We start from the raw sequence: 16,966 nt of genomic DNA, 5'->3' as shown, positions 1-16,966 counted from the left end.
ATGCAAATTATGGATGGTCCTAATATCTTGGGGTAGAGCATTCCAGAGGATTGGCGCAGCACGGGAGAAGTCTTGGAGTCGGGAGTGGGAGGTACGGATTAGTGCAGAGGTTAATCGAAAGTCATTTGCAGAGCGCAGTGGTCTGTTAGGCTGATAGACAGAAATGAGGGAGGAGATGTAAGGGGGTGCCGCACTGTGGAGAGCTTTGTGGGTGAGAACAAGTACTTTGAATTGTATCCTGTAATGAATGGGTAGCCAGTGTAACGACTGGCGAAGAGCGGACGCGTCCGAGTAACGATTAGCCAGATGGACGACCCTGGCTGCTGCATTAAGGATGGACTGGAGAGGGGAAAGTCGAGTGAGGGGGAGGCCAATTAATAGAGCGTTACAGTAGTCCAGGCGGGAGTGGATCAGGGCGACAGTGAGGGTTTTAGCTGTCTCCATGGTGAGAAAAGGGCGGATTCTGGAGATGTTCTTTAGGTGTAAGCGGCACGAGCGGGCAAGAGATTGTATATGGGAGGTGAAGGAGAGATCGGAGTCAAACATAACACCCAGACAGCGCGCCTGCTGCCGGGGTGTTATTATGGTGCCACCCACGGAGAGGGAAATGTCAGATTTAGGGAGGTTAGTAGATGGTGGGAGCAGAAGAAGTTCAGTTTTGGAGAGGTTGAGTTTCAGATAGAGAGCGGACATGATGTTGGAGACTGCGGACAGACAGTCAGTGGCGTTGTGTAGTACAGCGGGGGTAAGGTCAGGGGATGACGTATATAGTTGTGTGTCGTCGGCATAAAGATGGTACTGAAAGCCAAATCTGCTGATTGTCTGTCCAATTGGGGCCGTGTAGAGAGAGAACAGAAGGGGGCCAAGGACTGAGCCCTGAGGTACCCCAACAGTGAGAGGAAGAGGAGATGAAGTGGAGCCAGAGAACAGAACACTGAAGGAGCGGTCAGAAAGGTAGGAGGAGAACCAGGAGAGAGCAGTGTCCTTAATGCCTAGTGACTGGAGCCTAGAGAGAAGGAGAGGGTGGTCAACCGTGTCGAAAGCTGCAGAGAGATCGAGAAGAATGAGCAGAGAGTGGTCACCATTACGTTTTGCTGTCAGAAGGTCATTGGTCACTTTGATGAGTGCAGTTTCTGTCGAATGTAGGGGGCGGAAACCGGACTGTGAAGGGTCTAGGAGGGAGTGAGTGGTGAGGTAACGGGTAAGGCGGGAGTATATCAGGCGCTCCAAGAGTTTAGAGATGAAGGGGAGATTGGAGACCTGTCTGTAGTTGTTTGTGCAGGATGGGTCGAGGGTGGGTTTCTTTAGTAATGGAGTAATGATAGAGTGTTTGAAGGAGGAGGGGAAAATGCCAGAGGAGAGGGAGAGATTAAAGATTGTAGTTAGGTGAGTTGTGACAACTGGAGAGAGAGACTGGAGGAGATGTGAGGGAATGGGGTCGGTAGTGCATGTAGTCGGTAGTGCATGTAGTCGGACGAGAAGAGGAGAGGAGCTTGGAGACTTCTTCTTCTGTGATGGGATCGAATGTGGAGAGTGAGCCAGGGGCAATGAGGGGAGGGATGGGAGTCACTGAACTTAGTTGTTGGGAGCGGATTTCCTGACGGATATTGTCTATTTTCTCTATAAAGTGGGAGGCCAGGTCACCAGCACAAATATCTGTGATAGGGGCTTGTGCTTTTGGCCTGAGGAGGGAGTGAAAGGTGTCAAAAAGTTTCTTGGGGTTGTTGGATAGTGAGGAGATCAGAGTGGTAAAGTAGGTCTGTTTAGCGAAGTGAAGGGCAAAGTTATAGGTCCTTAACATAAATTTGAAGTGTATGAAGTCTTCTGGTGTGCGTGTTTTCCTCCATAAGCGTTCAGCACACCTAGAGCATCGCTGGAGAAATCGGGTTTGCGATGTGAGCCAGGGCTGTTTCACTCTGTGTTTGGGGGTTCTGAGGGTGAGGGGAGCTACTTGGTCCAGGGTGCTTCTAAGAGTGTCATTGAAGTGATGTACAGCCAGATCAGGACAGTAAAAGGAAGAGATTGGGGACAATGATGAGCGTAGGGAGTCTGAAAGTGTAAGAGGGTTAATGGCTTGTAGATTTCTGACTGAATGGTGTGTAGGAGGGTGCTGGGGTGAGCGAGAGAATGTTGTGGTCAGAGAGGGGAAGCGGTGAGTTATCTAGGTAGGAGGTTGAGCAGAGCCGGGCAAAAACCAGGTCCAGGGTGTTACCGTCTTTGTGTGTTTCAGAGGTTGAGAGCTGTGAGAGGCCGAGAGAAGTGGTTAGTGACAGAAGCTGGGATGCAGATGTGGAAGAGGGGCTGTTAATGGGGATATTGAAGTCTCCCAGGATAAGGGTTGGTAGTTCTGAGGACATGAAGTGCGGCAGCCAGGCAGAGAAATGGTCCAGGAAGCGGGTGGGTGAGCCTGGGGGCCGGTATATGACCGCTACTCTGAGGGAGAGGGGACGAAAGAGCCTGATTGTGTGGACCTCAAAAGAAGGGAATGAGAGTGATGGAACTGAGGGGATGACCTGGAAAGTGCATTGTGGGGACAGGAGTATGCCAACTCCACCACCAGGTCTGTTTGTTGGTCTCGGGGAATGGGAGAATTGTAAGCCACCATGGGTTATGGCAGCAGGAGAGACAGTGTCAGAATCCTGAATCCAGGTTTCCGTGAGGGCCAGCAGATTCAGAGAGTTTTTCAGAAAGTAATTGTGTAGGAAAGGAAGCTTGTTACATACAGACCGTGGATTCCAAAGGGCACAATTAAAAGAAGGAAGAGATGAAGGAGTGCAATTAATATTAGTAAGATTATTAAGGTTTCGATGCGAGTTAGGGTAGGGGTTGAGGTTGGTGGATGGTGGACCGGGGTTTGGGGAGATGTCTCCTGATATCAGCAGGAGTAGGAAGATAAAAAGCAAGTAGCTTTTGGGATTGTATGAAGTCTTTTTATGCAGTCTGTTTGGGTAAGATGGACTGAGGTTTTTCAGGAAGGTGAGAAGTGCATGGGAGCTATACATGGGAGAGGGAAGGAGAGAGGAGCTGATGTATATGAGTCGTGATGGAGGGGGGATTGGGCGGTGAAAGTAGATTACAAGGGAACATACGAGGATAGGAATAAAGCACTTGGATAGAGGGGAGAGCAGAGTGTGGGTTACCTGACTCCTGCCCTGACTAACTGCCATGAAATAACTGCGGTATCACGACGCTTATCTTCTTTGACGCTTTGCTTATGGGACGCCTTAACGGAAGGCCCCCTCAATGTCTGTTTTGGCCATTAGTGAGCCCCTTACCAACTTCTTGACCCGCCTGATTGCCTCGTCAAAGGAGGTACAGTACATAGTACTGTACTTGGTTCCGTGTCGATGTTGTCATTTACTGACCTGCCCCTTGGATATGACAAATGGTGGATTAGTCTGAATATCATCTCTCGCCTTGACTACGGCAACCTCCTGCTCTGTGGCCTCCCCTCTAACACTCTCACACCCCTAAACTCTGCTGCCCGACTAATCCACCTGTCCCCCTGCTATTTCCTGGCCTCTCCCCTGTGTAAATCCCTTCACTGGCTCCCCATTGCCCAGAGACTCCACTACAAAACCCTAACCATGATGTACAAAGCCATCCACAACCTGTCTCCTCCATACATCTGTGACCTCGTCTCCCGGTACTTACCTACACGCAACCTCTGATCCTCACAAGATCTCCTTCTCTACTCCCCTCTTATCTCCTCTTCCCACAATCGTATACAAGATTTCTCTCGCGTATCACCCCTACTCTGGAACCCTCTACCACAACACATCAGACTCTCGCCTACCATCGAAACCTTCAAAAAGAACCTGAAGACCCACCTTTTCCGACAAGCCTACAACCTGCAGTAACCACCGATCGACCAAACCGCTGCATGACTAGCTCTATCCTCACCTACTGTATTCTCACCCATCCCTTGTAGATTGTGAGCCTTCGCGGGCAGGGTCCTCACTCCCCCTGTACCAGTTATGACTTGTATTGTTTAAGATTATTGCACTTGTTTTTATTATGTATACCCCTCCTCACATATAAAGTGCCGTGGAATAAATGGCACTATAACAATAAGTAATAATAATAATAATAATAATAATAACGTCTTCTAAGGAAAGTGTTCTGAATGGACCCGCCGCCATTCTACCTAAAGATATTTATTTTTTTATTTTTTTTGTCAAGATGTCTGAGTGTTGGTAGAGTGAGTTTAGATTTTTACTCCAGCCTTTCTTGATTTTAGAAGGGCATGACATGCCTATATCTGTGTCTCCTCCTCCTTTTACTACTCCACCTCTTTTCTTTTTGCATGACTATATGTAGTTGTGACTTTTCCATGTGTTTGTTGTGTCTTCTGAGCAGTTTGTCAGCTTTTGGACACCTTTTAAGGTGTTTTCTTTGTGTTTTCCATGTGTTTGTATGTGTTTGTGTCTGCCTGCCATTGGTTTCAATGGGGTTCGATGGTGTTTGTCGAACGTTCGACAAACATTTCGTCGAACACGTCCCTGTTCGACAAACCGAACTGAACCCGAACACTAGGGAGGTGGCTCAACACTAAAGAGGACCCTGCCCTTGTGGGCTTACATTCTACAGGATTATGGGGAAGGAGACAGTAGGTCAGGGGTATTTTGGATGGTGTTGAAGTCAGTTCTGTGTGCATTTATCTCTAGTTACTCAACTCAATTTATCAAAACACAGTTATAGACTTTTATGGGCAGAGGCATTACCATTCTGGAAAGGGCTCAAACTGTAACTACACAGATGGGAGCAGCAAATTCTTTAAAATGTCTTTGTAAGATGTGCATTGTCATTAACTGTCTTTGTAGAAACTATGCATTCAAGTGGGTAGCTTCCTTGGAAAATCTGAAACAACCAAATTCATCCATTAGGCTAGCTGGCAGTGAAATATTATTCCTAATTTTAGGAAAGTTTGCACTGCTTCAGAGTCCAATTATATTTCTCCATCTAATGTTCATCATTGCACATTGTGATCCGGGGCTTCTATGCAATGTAAACTTTTTGTGTTGATGTAACTTCTATAAGGAATTTCTAGTTTGAAATTCAGTGGGGAAAAAAAAATATATATATATATATATATATTCTACTTTTATTGACAACTGGATTTAGAATTTGGCAGTCCCAAATGTTTCTGGAGTTGACACATCATGGCTGAGATGTTATTGCTCATTGACTTTTCATTTTGTGTGAGTATCCATTCCAAATTATCAGGTTGTATGTAGCAGATTTTATATTTCAAAGGGCTCATACCAACCCCCATAAAAAAGCAGATCGGTCCAGAAAAGTGGGATGAGTGTTATGCAAGTGTCATGCGATTTTCTTGAGAGCACAATTTGATTTTTAGCACCTAGCATGCGAATGACATTCAATGTACATACGAATGTGATCAGATTGCAATGAGATTTTAACATGAGTAATTCTCTGTCATTTACACATAGCTATATATATATATATATATATATATTTATATACACTGCTCAAAAAAATAAAGGGACCACTAAAATCCCACATCCTAGATATCACTGAATGAAATATTGCATTTGCAAATCTTTATTCATTACATAGTGGAATGTGTTGAGAACAATAAAACCTAAAAATGATCAACGTAAATCCAAACTATTATCCCACGGAGGTCTGGAGTTGGAATGATGCTCAAAATCAAAGTGGAAAATTATGTTACATGCTGATCCAACTTCAGTGGTAATGCCTCAAGACAAGGAAATGATGCTCAGTAGTGTGTTTGGCCTCCACGTGCCTGTATGGCCTCCCTACAATGCCTGGGCATGCTCTTGATGAGGCGACAGATGGTTTCCTGAGGGATCTCTTCCCAGACCTGGACTAAAGCATCCGCAAACTCCTGGACAGTCTGTGGTGCAACGTGACGTTGCATCATCCTTCAGCATGACTTATTGGCAGTGGGTCAGTAATGGTTTAGGGTGGCATTTCTTTGGAGGGCCGCACAGCCCTCCATGTGCTCGCCAGAGGTAGCCTGACTGCCATTAGGTACCGAGATGAGATCCTCAGACCCCTTGTGAGACCATATGCTGGAACAGTTGGCCTTGGGTTCCTCTTATGCAGGATAATGCCAGACCTCATGTGGCTGGAGTGTCTTAGCAGTTCCTGCAAGATGAAGGCACTAAATCTATGGACTGGCCCACCCGTCCCCAGACCTGAATACGATTGAACACATCTGGGATATCATGTCTCGCACCATCCACTAACGTCACGTTGCACCACAGACTGTCCAGGAGTTTGAGGATGCTTTAGTCCAGGTCTGGGAAGAGATCCCTCAGGAAACCATCTGTCGCCTCATCAAGATGCAAGTTCCTGCAAGATGAAGGCATTATGGGACGCCTTCTACTAACCTCCCTAAATCTGACATTTCCCTCTCCGTGGGTGGCACCATAATAACACCCCGGCAGCAGGCACGCTGTCTGGGTGTTATGTTTGACTCTGATCTCTCCTTCACCTCCCACATACAATCTCTTGCCCGCTCGTGCCGCTTACACCTAAAGAACATCTCTAGAATCCGCCCTTTTCTCACCATGGAGACAACAAAAACTCTCACTGTAGCCCTAATCCACTCCCGTCTGGACTACTGTAACGCTCTATTAATTGGCCTCCCCCTCACTCGACTTTCCCCTCTCCAGTCTATCCTTAATGCAGCAGCCAGGGTTGTCCATTTGGCTAATCGTTACTCGGACGTGTCCGCTCTTCGCCAGTCGTTACACTGGCTGCCCATTCATTACAGGATACAATTCAAAGTACTTGTTCTCACCCACAAAGCTCTCCACAGTGCGGCACCCCCTTACATCTCCTCCCACATTTCTGTCTATCGGCCTAGCCGACCACTGCGCTCTGCAAACAACTTTCGACTAACCTCTGCACTGATCCGTACCTCCCACTCCCGACTCCAAGACTTCTCCCGTGCTGCGCCAATCCTCTGGAATGCTCTACCCCAAGATATTAGGACCATCCACAACTTGCATAGTTTTAGGCGCTCGCTCAAAACTCATTTGTTCAGAGCGGCCTATCACGTTCCCTAATCAAACTCATTTTATGTTTGTGTGTGTGTGTAGCCCATTCAGTATCTCCATCTACCCCCCACTCCATGAAGATGGCTGGACCATCATTGTAAATACATAATTGTAAATACACACCTGTACTTTGTATCTCCCCCACCTCATTGTAGATTGTAAGCTCTCACGAGCAGGGTTGTCTTATTTTGTCTTATTTTGCTTTATTACTGTATTGTTAACATTGTTACCTATGACTGTTGTGTTTGAAACTGTTAAACTGTAAAGCGCTGCGGAATATGTTGGCGCTATATAAATAAAGATTATTATTATTATTATTATTATTAAAGGTTCTAAAACATAAATACAAACATATATACAAAATGCAGCCATAATTAAGTCAAATTAAGAATGATAAAAGATTGATTATTAAAATGTCAGTATGTACTATAGAAAAGCCTTTTAATTACTGAGCTCAGATATTTTTAGCCACACCAATTACAGATCAGAGGATAAAATCTAGCACACTGCCATGCATTCTTCATAGACAAACATTGGAAAGAGCATGGATTGTACTGAAGAGCTCAGTGGCTTTGATCATGAACTTTCAGTTTTTGGGCTCATACTCATCTGCAAGGAAAAATCAGATTACACTCTGACCAAAATTAATCTATGATTCCCTGCTCATCTGCGATGTTTTTCTTGGCTGAAATCAGACTGAGAAAAAATTGCAGCAGGCTGCGATTGTCCTCGTATTTTGTACAACACTTGTCAATGCAAGTCAATGGGTGTGATAAAAAAAAAATTGCACGGCACTCAGACCACGCGAGTGCCGTCTGATTTTTACACACTTTTGCCCCTGAAAACCCAACATTTCAGCAGCTGCATACAGTAAAATCACAGCATGATCCAACAAAATAGAGTAGATAGAATTGATATACAGTATATATACATAGAATAAATAGATATAAAGATGTCAGTGACATATATAATTATTACAGTGTTTGTGTAGCTTACTGTACATGTATTTTATTACTGAATAAATTATTTTATGAAATCCAAGTAAATCAAATTTCTGTGAAATCAAACAGTCCATTTAGGAAGCAACTCTGTTCCTACAAGAGAAGAAACATACCTTTTTTTATACTCACCTGCGGGGCTGTCCAGTCTGATGGGCATCTCTGGTCTTGGTCTGGCACTGCCTCTCTTCTTGTGATTGCCATCCTCCTGCAATGCTTTGTGTGGATTACACATCCTATGTCACCTACACAGTGTCCTGCATTGCACTCCTGTCGAGTACAGCGTAAAGTACTGCAGTGCACATGCGCCGGCGCTCTTTGACCTTTTCCTGTGCATTGCAGTACTTTGCTTTGCAGAGAGGCATGCTTGTACTGGAGCACGATGCTGCACACTGTGTGGATGATTAGGATGCCTCATGAAGCAGAGAAGGAGGAAGGCAATCGTAAAAAGAGAGGAGGCGCAAGACCTAGACCAGCAATGACCATTGGAATGGACCAATGTAAGACATTGATGATACACAAAACACACAATGCAGCCCTTAATCTATCGATCACATAGTATAAGGGCAAAAGAGTCTGTTCTTATACGGCAGCTCCATCTTGTTGTCACATAGCTTGTGACCCTGAACAAGTGTTTCAAACTATTGCAGGGTTCATCATTACATAACCAAGCAAATTTGGATTTCAGCAGTCTGAGCACTTGGTCAAATATTTTCTAAAGTGTATGTGTAAGGAGATGGAGTTATTGTTCTGTTCCCCCTTGAAGGCATCAATGTTATGGTTATGATGTAAAGTGTAATGTGTTTCACTATACTGTGACCAAGCTGTGTTCTGGCCAGCAACAGACAGTGAGTAGGGTAAGATAGAGTTAAGAGTTGGGACTAGCCCAGAGAAGGAGGGTCTATGTAACAAAATCAGAGAGGACTTCCTGGCAGTGAGTGAATCAGACAGAGTCTAGCTTGCAGCTAGAGCAAATGTCTCCTCTGATTGCTCAGCAAGGCTGCATGCAGTGGGTGTTCTGTGTCATGAGGGAAAGGAGACCGGGGCAGAGATAGCGTGATCCTGGAGAACAGACTGAGACAGGATGAGAGAGTTACAGAGATGCTTTTGCTAGAGCTCAAGAGCAATAGATTGGGTAACACTGCCCTTCAGTTTCCCACCATTTGCCAGCTGTATGTCACTTTCACAGTTCCTTTCACCATTTCTCTCTAGGGCATTGTTTTTCCCTACATCAGTGTGCTGCAGCTTAAAATGTGTCTATTTCCTTACCGTCATGCAGATTCTTGAGGGTTCAAATCCTGAGAACCACACAGATCACTCAAAAAATACTGTATTTGTTGTTGCAGGGCAAAGAGCTGAGCCCAAGAGGCAGAAGCACTCAGCTCCTGCATGAGCATGTGCACCAGGGATATCTGGGCTCACATACTTTCTACCTAGCCCACATACCAATCATCCAGACCTATAGTGGGTACGGAAAGTATTCAGACCCCTTTCAATTTTTAAGGCTTTGCTTCATTGCAACCATTTGAAGAACCAAAGTTCTTTTTTTTCACATTAATGTACACTTTGCACCTCATCCTGACTGATAAAATCAGAAATGTAGAAATTTTTGCAAATTTAATAAAAAAGAAAAACTGAAATATCACATGGTCATAAGTATTCAGACCATTCTAGGCAAAGTGCCACTCAAATCAAAGATCATAAACTGTACTAATGAGGTCTCACATGCATCACACCATTCTAGCTGGATTTCCCCTTGAAGGTAAATTTGCCGTTAATACTTGAGTATAAGCCGACCAGAGTTTAAGCTGAGGCACCTAATTTTGCCACGGAAAACTTGCTAAGCATATTGACTCGAGTATAAGCCAAGTATGCATTGTACCCTCATCCCTGTCCTGCTCTGTGTGGCTCCCCCATCCTGTCCTGCATTGTGTGGCTCCCCCTGTTGTATGCATGGCTCCCCCGGTCCTCTCTTATGCATGGCTCCCCCCCCCAACAATTAGCAGAAGAGGCTGTTGGGGGGCAGAGAACCAGAAGAAGACCCTTAAAAAACACTTAAAAAAACGCATTCCTATGCAATCCTATGGGATTCCGCATTTGCTGTGCCCATACTGCGGATTTTCCCTCTGCGGAATCACATAGCGGTAAAATCCGCAGCATGTTCATTATTTCTGAAGAATCGCGGCAATGGATTGCATTGAAACGCTCACTTTACGCATGTGGCTATGCCCACCATGCGTAAAGTGAGCACTTCATGTGCGGATAGTACCCGGGTCTGAGGCCCTAGGTAGAACATCCCTGTAAAAAAAAGAATTAAACTAAAAAATAGGGACATATTTACATTCTGATGGCCCCCGGAGTCCTCCGGCATCTCAGCGGTGCACACGGCGGCTTCCGTTCCCAAGGATGCATTGCGCGAATCACCTGAGATGACATCGCGACCACGATGTCACAAAGGTCCTTCGCGCAAAGCATCCCTGGGAATGGAACGTACCGGGAGCGCTGCTGATAAGATCAGGGGCCGTCGGAAGGTGAGACTAACCATATTTTTTATATTTTTATTATTTTTAACATTCTATCTTTTACTATTGATGCTGCATAGGCAGCGTCAATAGTAAAAAGTTGGTCACACATGTCAAGCACTATGCTTGACAAGTGTGACCAACCTGTCAATCACTTTTCCAAGTGATGCTACAGATCGCTTGTAAAGCGCAAGCATTCTGGAAGCTAAAAACGTTTGTAAAACGCTTGTGTTTTGTTGGAAAACGCATGCAAATTCTGCATGCGTTTTACCCGCGGCAGGAAGTTGCGGAAATGCTGCGGACATTTCCGCAGCATTTCTGCATCGTGGGCACATAGCCTGAAGGGTAGGTTCACATGACTGTCATAAAAAAAATCGATCAGAGTTTCATTTAGAAAAGTGGGAACATTTTTTTCACTTGTCATTTGTATACAATCCTTTTTTTTACAGCAACAGGTATTAACCATCTAAAGTTTACTAAGTTACAGAATTGCAATGTATCCATAAAAATCGGATGTTACTCTCATGATCCGATTTTTTTTCTCGCACCCCCAGACTTGAATGTGAGTCTCATCCGACACTTGGAAGAAAGTAGTGCATGCTGCGATTTCTTTCTCACGGATGCCCGGTCCTAGAAGACGATCAAGCATTTGAAAAGCCCTATTAAATAACATGGATCCGTGTGCTAGCCAATAAAAAATCAGATAGCACACGTCTGATTTATACGCTCTTCTGCATGAGCCCTAAGTCTAACTAGAAGAGCTGATGCTGTTTTCAAAGCCAAGGTCGATCACATCAACTATTGCTTTCATTTCTATTTTGTTTATTCACTTTCCATTTTATTAGCTGATAAAAATAAACTATTAGCATTTCTATTCCTGAAAGTATTCTTACATTGCAGCATTTTTTCTTCACCTACCTAAAACTTTTGCACAGTACTGTACATGGGAATCTAAATAAGCAGAATGTAGATATAAGGAAGAACATTTCAGCATAATACAGTATATGGTTACATGGTGTCGTTACGGAGAATTTATGTAGGTGCCCACAACTCTGACATCAGGAAATGAAAATGAAAGAATATTTGTCATTTTTTCTGTTTCTACGCAGCAGCTGTGCTGCTCATTTCCTTATCTTCAGTTTATGACTTCAGACAAGAAGTTTAAGCACTGACAATGACAGCAAGTGCAGAACATGCCCAGACCTATTCCTTTCAGTGTGTATAGTCAGCTGTTACAGCTCCTTGGCAACTCTTGTATTTCTGTCACAGTATATATGATTCCATTCATTTATACTCGTGCAGCAGAGATGAACCTGTCAGTGGTGTACCGAGGGCGGTCCGGAAACTCTATTCTGAGGGGGTGAAAAATTTTACCCCCACCGTTCCCACTGCCGCTTCTTCTTGCACAGTGAGCGCCTGTCCAATGAGTTAGATAAGCAATGCAGCCATGGGCAGAATTGACATCTTGGTCAATGCTGCAGGTTCCTATTGATAGTGCTGCTCTCAAGATGAGTTTGTCATTGGTTACTGCACTCTGAGTTTATCATCTTGGGCTCTGCACACCTGAGATGACAAAGGCGGTACGGTAATCTCCTACGGCTCCCCACTTCTCTCTCTCCATTCCTTGGACAGCCACGTTGTCGCACATTGTTGATAATAGCCAACTAGAAAAAATCTGTAGAGCATTTATGCTCCAAAATTGCCTCATTGACCTAGTGATTGCCCAGTTCACGATGGTTTAACTCTTGCCAAGTGTACATTGGGATAAAATAATTCAGAATAAAGAGACTGTCTTGGCATATAACATTGATGATTTATCCTTAGGAGGGATCTTCATCAATATCCTTTCTCGGGGTCCAACACTCAGCTCTAGTGATGAGCGAACGTGCTTGGATAAGGTGTTATCCACAGCATTCTCGGGTGCAAACCAAGCGTCTTTGGGGTTCTCGAGTCCCCGACACTGCATGTCTCACGTCTGTTTGACAGCCAAAACACATGCAGGGTTTACCTGTTGCCTATTTGGTCCTTCTGCTGTATCACTGATCAGTAAATGTCTCCCAGTATGTGGGTGTTTAGTGTTGCCAGTAGGTGCAAGGGTTCTCTTAACCTATCAGATATGCCGTAACAAACAGCAGTAAACTAGATAGCAAATCAATTAGCGCTGTTTTACACTCCCATTTATATGCAGCAATTATCTCCATGGGCAACTTTACCATCATTTACAATACACAAATCCAGACATTCAGGCACCACCAACAGGATAGCCACAGAAAACCTCCAAAATGCCAAGGAATGCCCCCAAACTAGCATTGTGGGTTTAATTTTTTTGATAACCACATCATTTTGCAGAATGGTTCATAGTATTTTTCTGGTAAGTTTGGAACTGTTGACAGGCAGTGAGTGACTAGTAGAAAACTATATGAGCAGTCATAACGACAGTGTTGGCCCTTTTACAGTGTTCACATTCTCTGCAGCATATCCCTTTTTTACACGAGGGAATAAGCTGCTGAGAAAACAATGATTTTTTTGTTATATATAAAAGACAAAATCAAGCAGCAAGCTCTTTTGTTGACTTATCGCTATCATGTTTACACAGAGTGATAATTAGGAATGCATGTGCCTATGAATGTTCATTTGGCCGATCAATAGCCCATGTAAAATGGTATCTCCTCATACAGGGCCGTCTCCAGGTTTTTGAGGTCCCCAAGCGAAAGAGTCTCAGTGGGCCCCCCTCTTTAACACATACCACGATTCATGATGCATAGATACAGCAGAGAAATATAGCACAGCCCATGTAGCATATAGCACAGCCCACGTAGTATATAACACAGCCACGTAGTATATAGCACAGCCCACATAGTATATAACACAGCCATGTAGTAAATAGCACAGCCACATAGTATATAGCACAGCCCACGTAGTACTGTATATAGCACAGACACGTAGTATATTGCCCAGCCGCATAGTATATTGCCCAGCGACGTAGTATATTGCCCAGCCGCGTAGTATATAGCACAGACACGTAGTATATAGCACAGACACGTAGTATATAGCACAGACACTGTTATGGACCTGGTGGTTAAGAGCACCCGGAACGACCTGATGGTTAAACTCACACAGGACAAGCTCTGGGAAGTGGGAACTCTGCTGACCGCAACCCCTAATCCTGCCACACAACTAGAAATAGCCGTGGAGCGTACCTAACATGACCTAGACGCCTCTTCACAGCCTAAGAGCTAACTAGCCCTAGATATAGAAAATAAAGCCTACCTTGCCTCAGAGAAATTCCCCAAAGGAAAAGGCAGCCCCCCACATATATTGACTGTGAGTTAAGATGAAAGTCACAAACACAGAGATGAAACAGGTTTCAGCAAAGGGAGGCCAGACTTACTAAACAGACTGAGGATAGAAAAGGTATCTTTGCGGTCAGCACAAAAAACTACAAAAAACCACGCAGAGTGTGCAAAAAGACCTCCGCACCGACTCACGGTGCGGAGGTGCCACTCTGCATCCCAGAGCTTCCAGCTAGCAAGACAAAATCATGATAGCCAACTGGACAAGGAAACAATGAAATAATAAGCTGGCAGGGACTTAGCTTCTGCTGGAGTAGACAGGTCACCAGAAAGATCCAAGAGCGAACTGAACCAGTACAAGAACATTGTCAGCTGGCATGGAGTAACGATCTGAGTGGAGTTAAATAGAACAGCCAGCCAAAGAATAAACTACGTCACCTGTGGAAGGAACCTCAGAAGCAGCAGCTCCACTCACAGCCACCAAAGGGAGTTCATGGACAGAACTCGCCGAAGTACCATTCATGACCACAGGAGGGAGTTCAAAAACAGAATTCACAACAGTACCCCCCCCTTGAGGAGGGGTCACCGAACCCTCACCAGAGACCCCAGGCTGATCAGGACGAGCCAAATGAAAGGCACGAACTAGATCAGCAGCATGAACATCAGAGGCAAAAACCCAGGAATTATCTTCCTGACCATAACCCTTCCACTTGACCAGGTACTGGAGTTTCCGTCTCGAAATACGAGAATCCAAAATCTTCTCCACCACATACTCCAACTCCCCCTCGACCAACACCGGGGCAGGAGGATCAGCGGAGGGAACCATAGGCGCCACGTATCTCCGCAATAACGACCTATGGAACACATTATGGATGGCAAAAGAAGCTGGAAGGTCCAAACGAAATGACACAGGATTAAGAACTTCAGAAATCTTATATGGCCCAATGAAACGAGGCTTAAACTTAGGAGAGGAAACCTTCATAGGAACATGACGAGATGACAACCAAACCAAATCCCCAACACGAAGTCGGGGACCAACACAGCGCCGGTGGTTAGCGAAACGTTGAGCCTTCTCCTGGGACAATGTCAAATTGTCCACCACATGAGTCCAAATCTGCTGCAACCTGTCCACCACCGTATCCACACCAGGACAGTCCAAAGGCTCAACCTGCCCTGAAGAGAAACGAGGATGGAAACCAGAATTACAGAAAAAAGGCGAAACCAAAGTAGCCAAGCTGGCCCGATTATTAAGGGCGAACTCAGCCAAAGGCAAGAAGGACACCCAATCATCCTGATCAGCAGAAACAAAGCATCTCAGATATGTCTCCAAAGTCTGATTAGTTCGTTTGGTTTGGCCATTTGTCTGAGGATGGAAAGCCGAAGAAAAAGACAAATCAATGCCCATCTTAGCACAAAAGGACCGCCAAAACTTCAAAACAAACTGAGAACCTCTGTCCGAGACGATGTTCTCCGGAATGCCATGCAAACGAACCACATGCTGGAAAAACAATGGCACCAAATCAGAGGAGGAAGGCAATTTAGACAAGGGTACCAAATGGACCATCTTAGAGAAGTGATCACAAACCACCCAAATGACCGACATCCTTTGAGAGACAGGGAGATCTGAAATAAAATCCATGGAAATATGCGTCCAGGGCCTCTTCGGGACCGGCAAGGGCAAAAGCAACCCACTGGCACGAGAACAGCAGGGCTTAGCCCAAGCACAAATCCCACAGGACTGCACAAAAGAATGCACATCCCGTGACAAAGACGGCCACCAAAAGGATCTAGCCACCAAATCTCTGGTACCAAAGATTCCAGGATGACCCGCCAACACCGAACAATGAACCTCAGAGATAACTCTACTAGTCCATCTATCAGGGACAAACAGTTTCTCCGCTGGACAATGGTCAGGTCTATCAGCCTGAAACTTCTGCAGCATGTGCCGCAAATCAGGGGAGATGGCAGACAAAATTACCCCCTCTTTGAGAATACCCGCCGGCTCAGGAACACCCGGAGAGTCAGGCACAAAACTCCTTGACAGGGCATCAGCCTTCACATTCTTAGAGCCCGGAAGGTACGAAACCACAAAATCAAAACGGGAGAAAAACAGCGACCATCGAGCCTGTCTAGGATTCAACCGTTTGGCAGACTCGAGATAAGTCAAATTCTTGTGATCCGTCAAGACCACCACGCAATGCTTGGCTCCTTCAAGCCAATGTCGCCACTCCTCGAATGCCCACTTCATGGCCAACAACTCTCGATTGCCAACATCATAATTGCGCTCAGCAGGCGAGAATTTTCTAGAAAAGAAGGCACATGGTTTCATCACCGAACCATCAGAACTTCTTTGCGGCAAAACAGCCCCTGCTCCAATCTCAGAAGCATCAACCTCGACCTGAAACGGGAGCGAAACATCTGGCTGGCACAACACAGGGGCAGAAGAAAAACGACGCTTCAACTCCTGAAAAGCCTCTACAGCCGCCAAGGACCAATTGACCACATCAGCACCTTTCTTGGTCAAATCAGTCAATGGTTTAACAACACTAGAAAAATTAGCGATGAAGCGATGGTAAAAATTAACAAAGCCCAGGAACTTCTGCAGGCTCTTCACAGATGTCGGCTGAGTCCAATCATAAATGGCCTGAACTTTAACAGGATCCAACTCGAAAGTAGAAGGGGAAAAAATGAAACCCAAAAATGAAACCTTCTGAACCCCAAAGAGACATTTCGACCCCTTCTCAAACAAGGAATTTGCACGAAGGACCTGGAACACCATTCTGACCTGCTTCACATGAGACTCCCAATCATCCGAAAAGACCAAAATATCATCCAAATATACAATCATGAATCTATCCAGGTACTCTCGGAAGATGTCATGCATAAAGGACTGAAACACAGATGGAGCATTAGAAAGCCCGAATGGCATAACCAGGTACTCAAAATGGCCCTCCGGCGTATTAAATGCTGTTTTCAATTCATCGCCCTGTTTAATTCGCACAAGATTATACGCCCCTCGAAGATCTATCTTGGTGAACCAACTAGCCCTCTTAATCTGAGCAAACAAATCAGACAGCAGCGGCAAAGGGTACTGAAATTTG

Source organism: Ranitomeya imitator, chromosome 3, assembly GCF_032444005.1.
Source record: "Ranitomeya imitator isolate aRanImi1 chromosome 3, aRanImi1.pri, whole genome shotgun sequence".
Classification (NCBI taxonomy): Eukaryota; Metazoa; Chordata; class Amphibia; order Anura; family Dendrobatidae; genus Ranitomeya; species Ranitomeya imitator.
Note: the sequence above shows the minus strand (reverse complement) of the source record.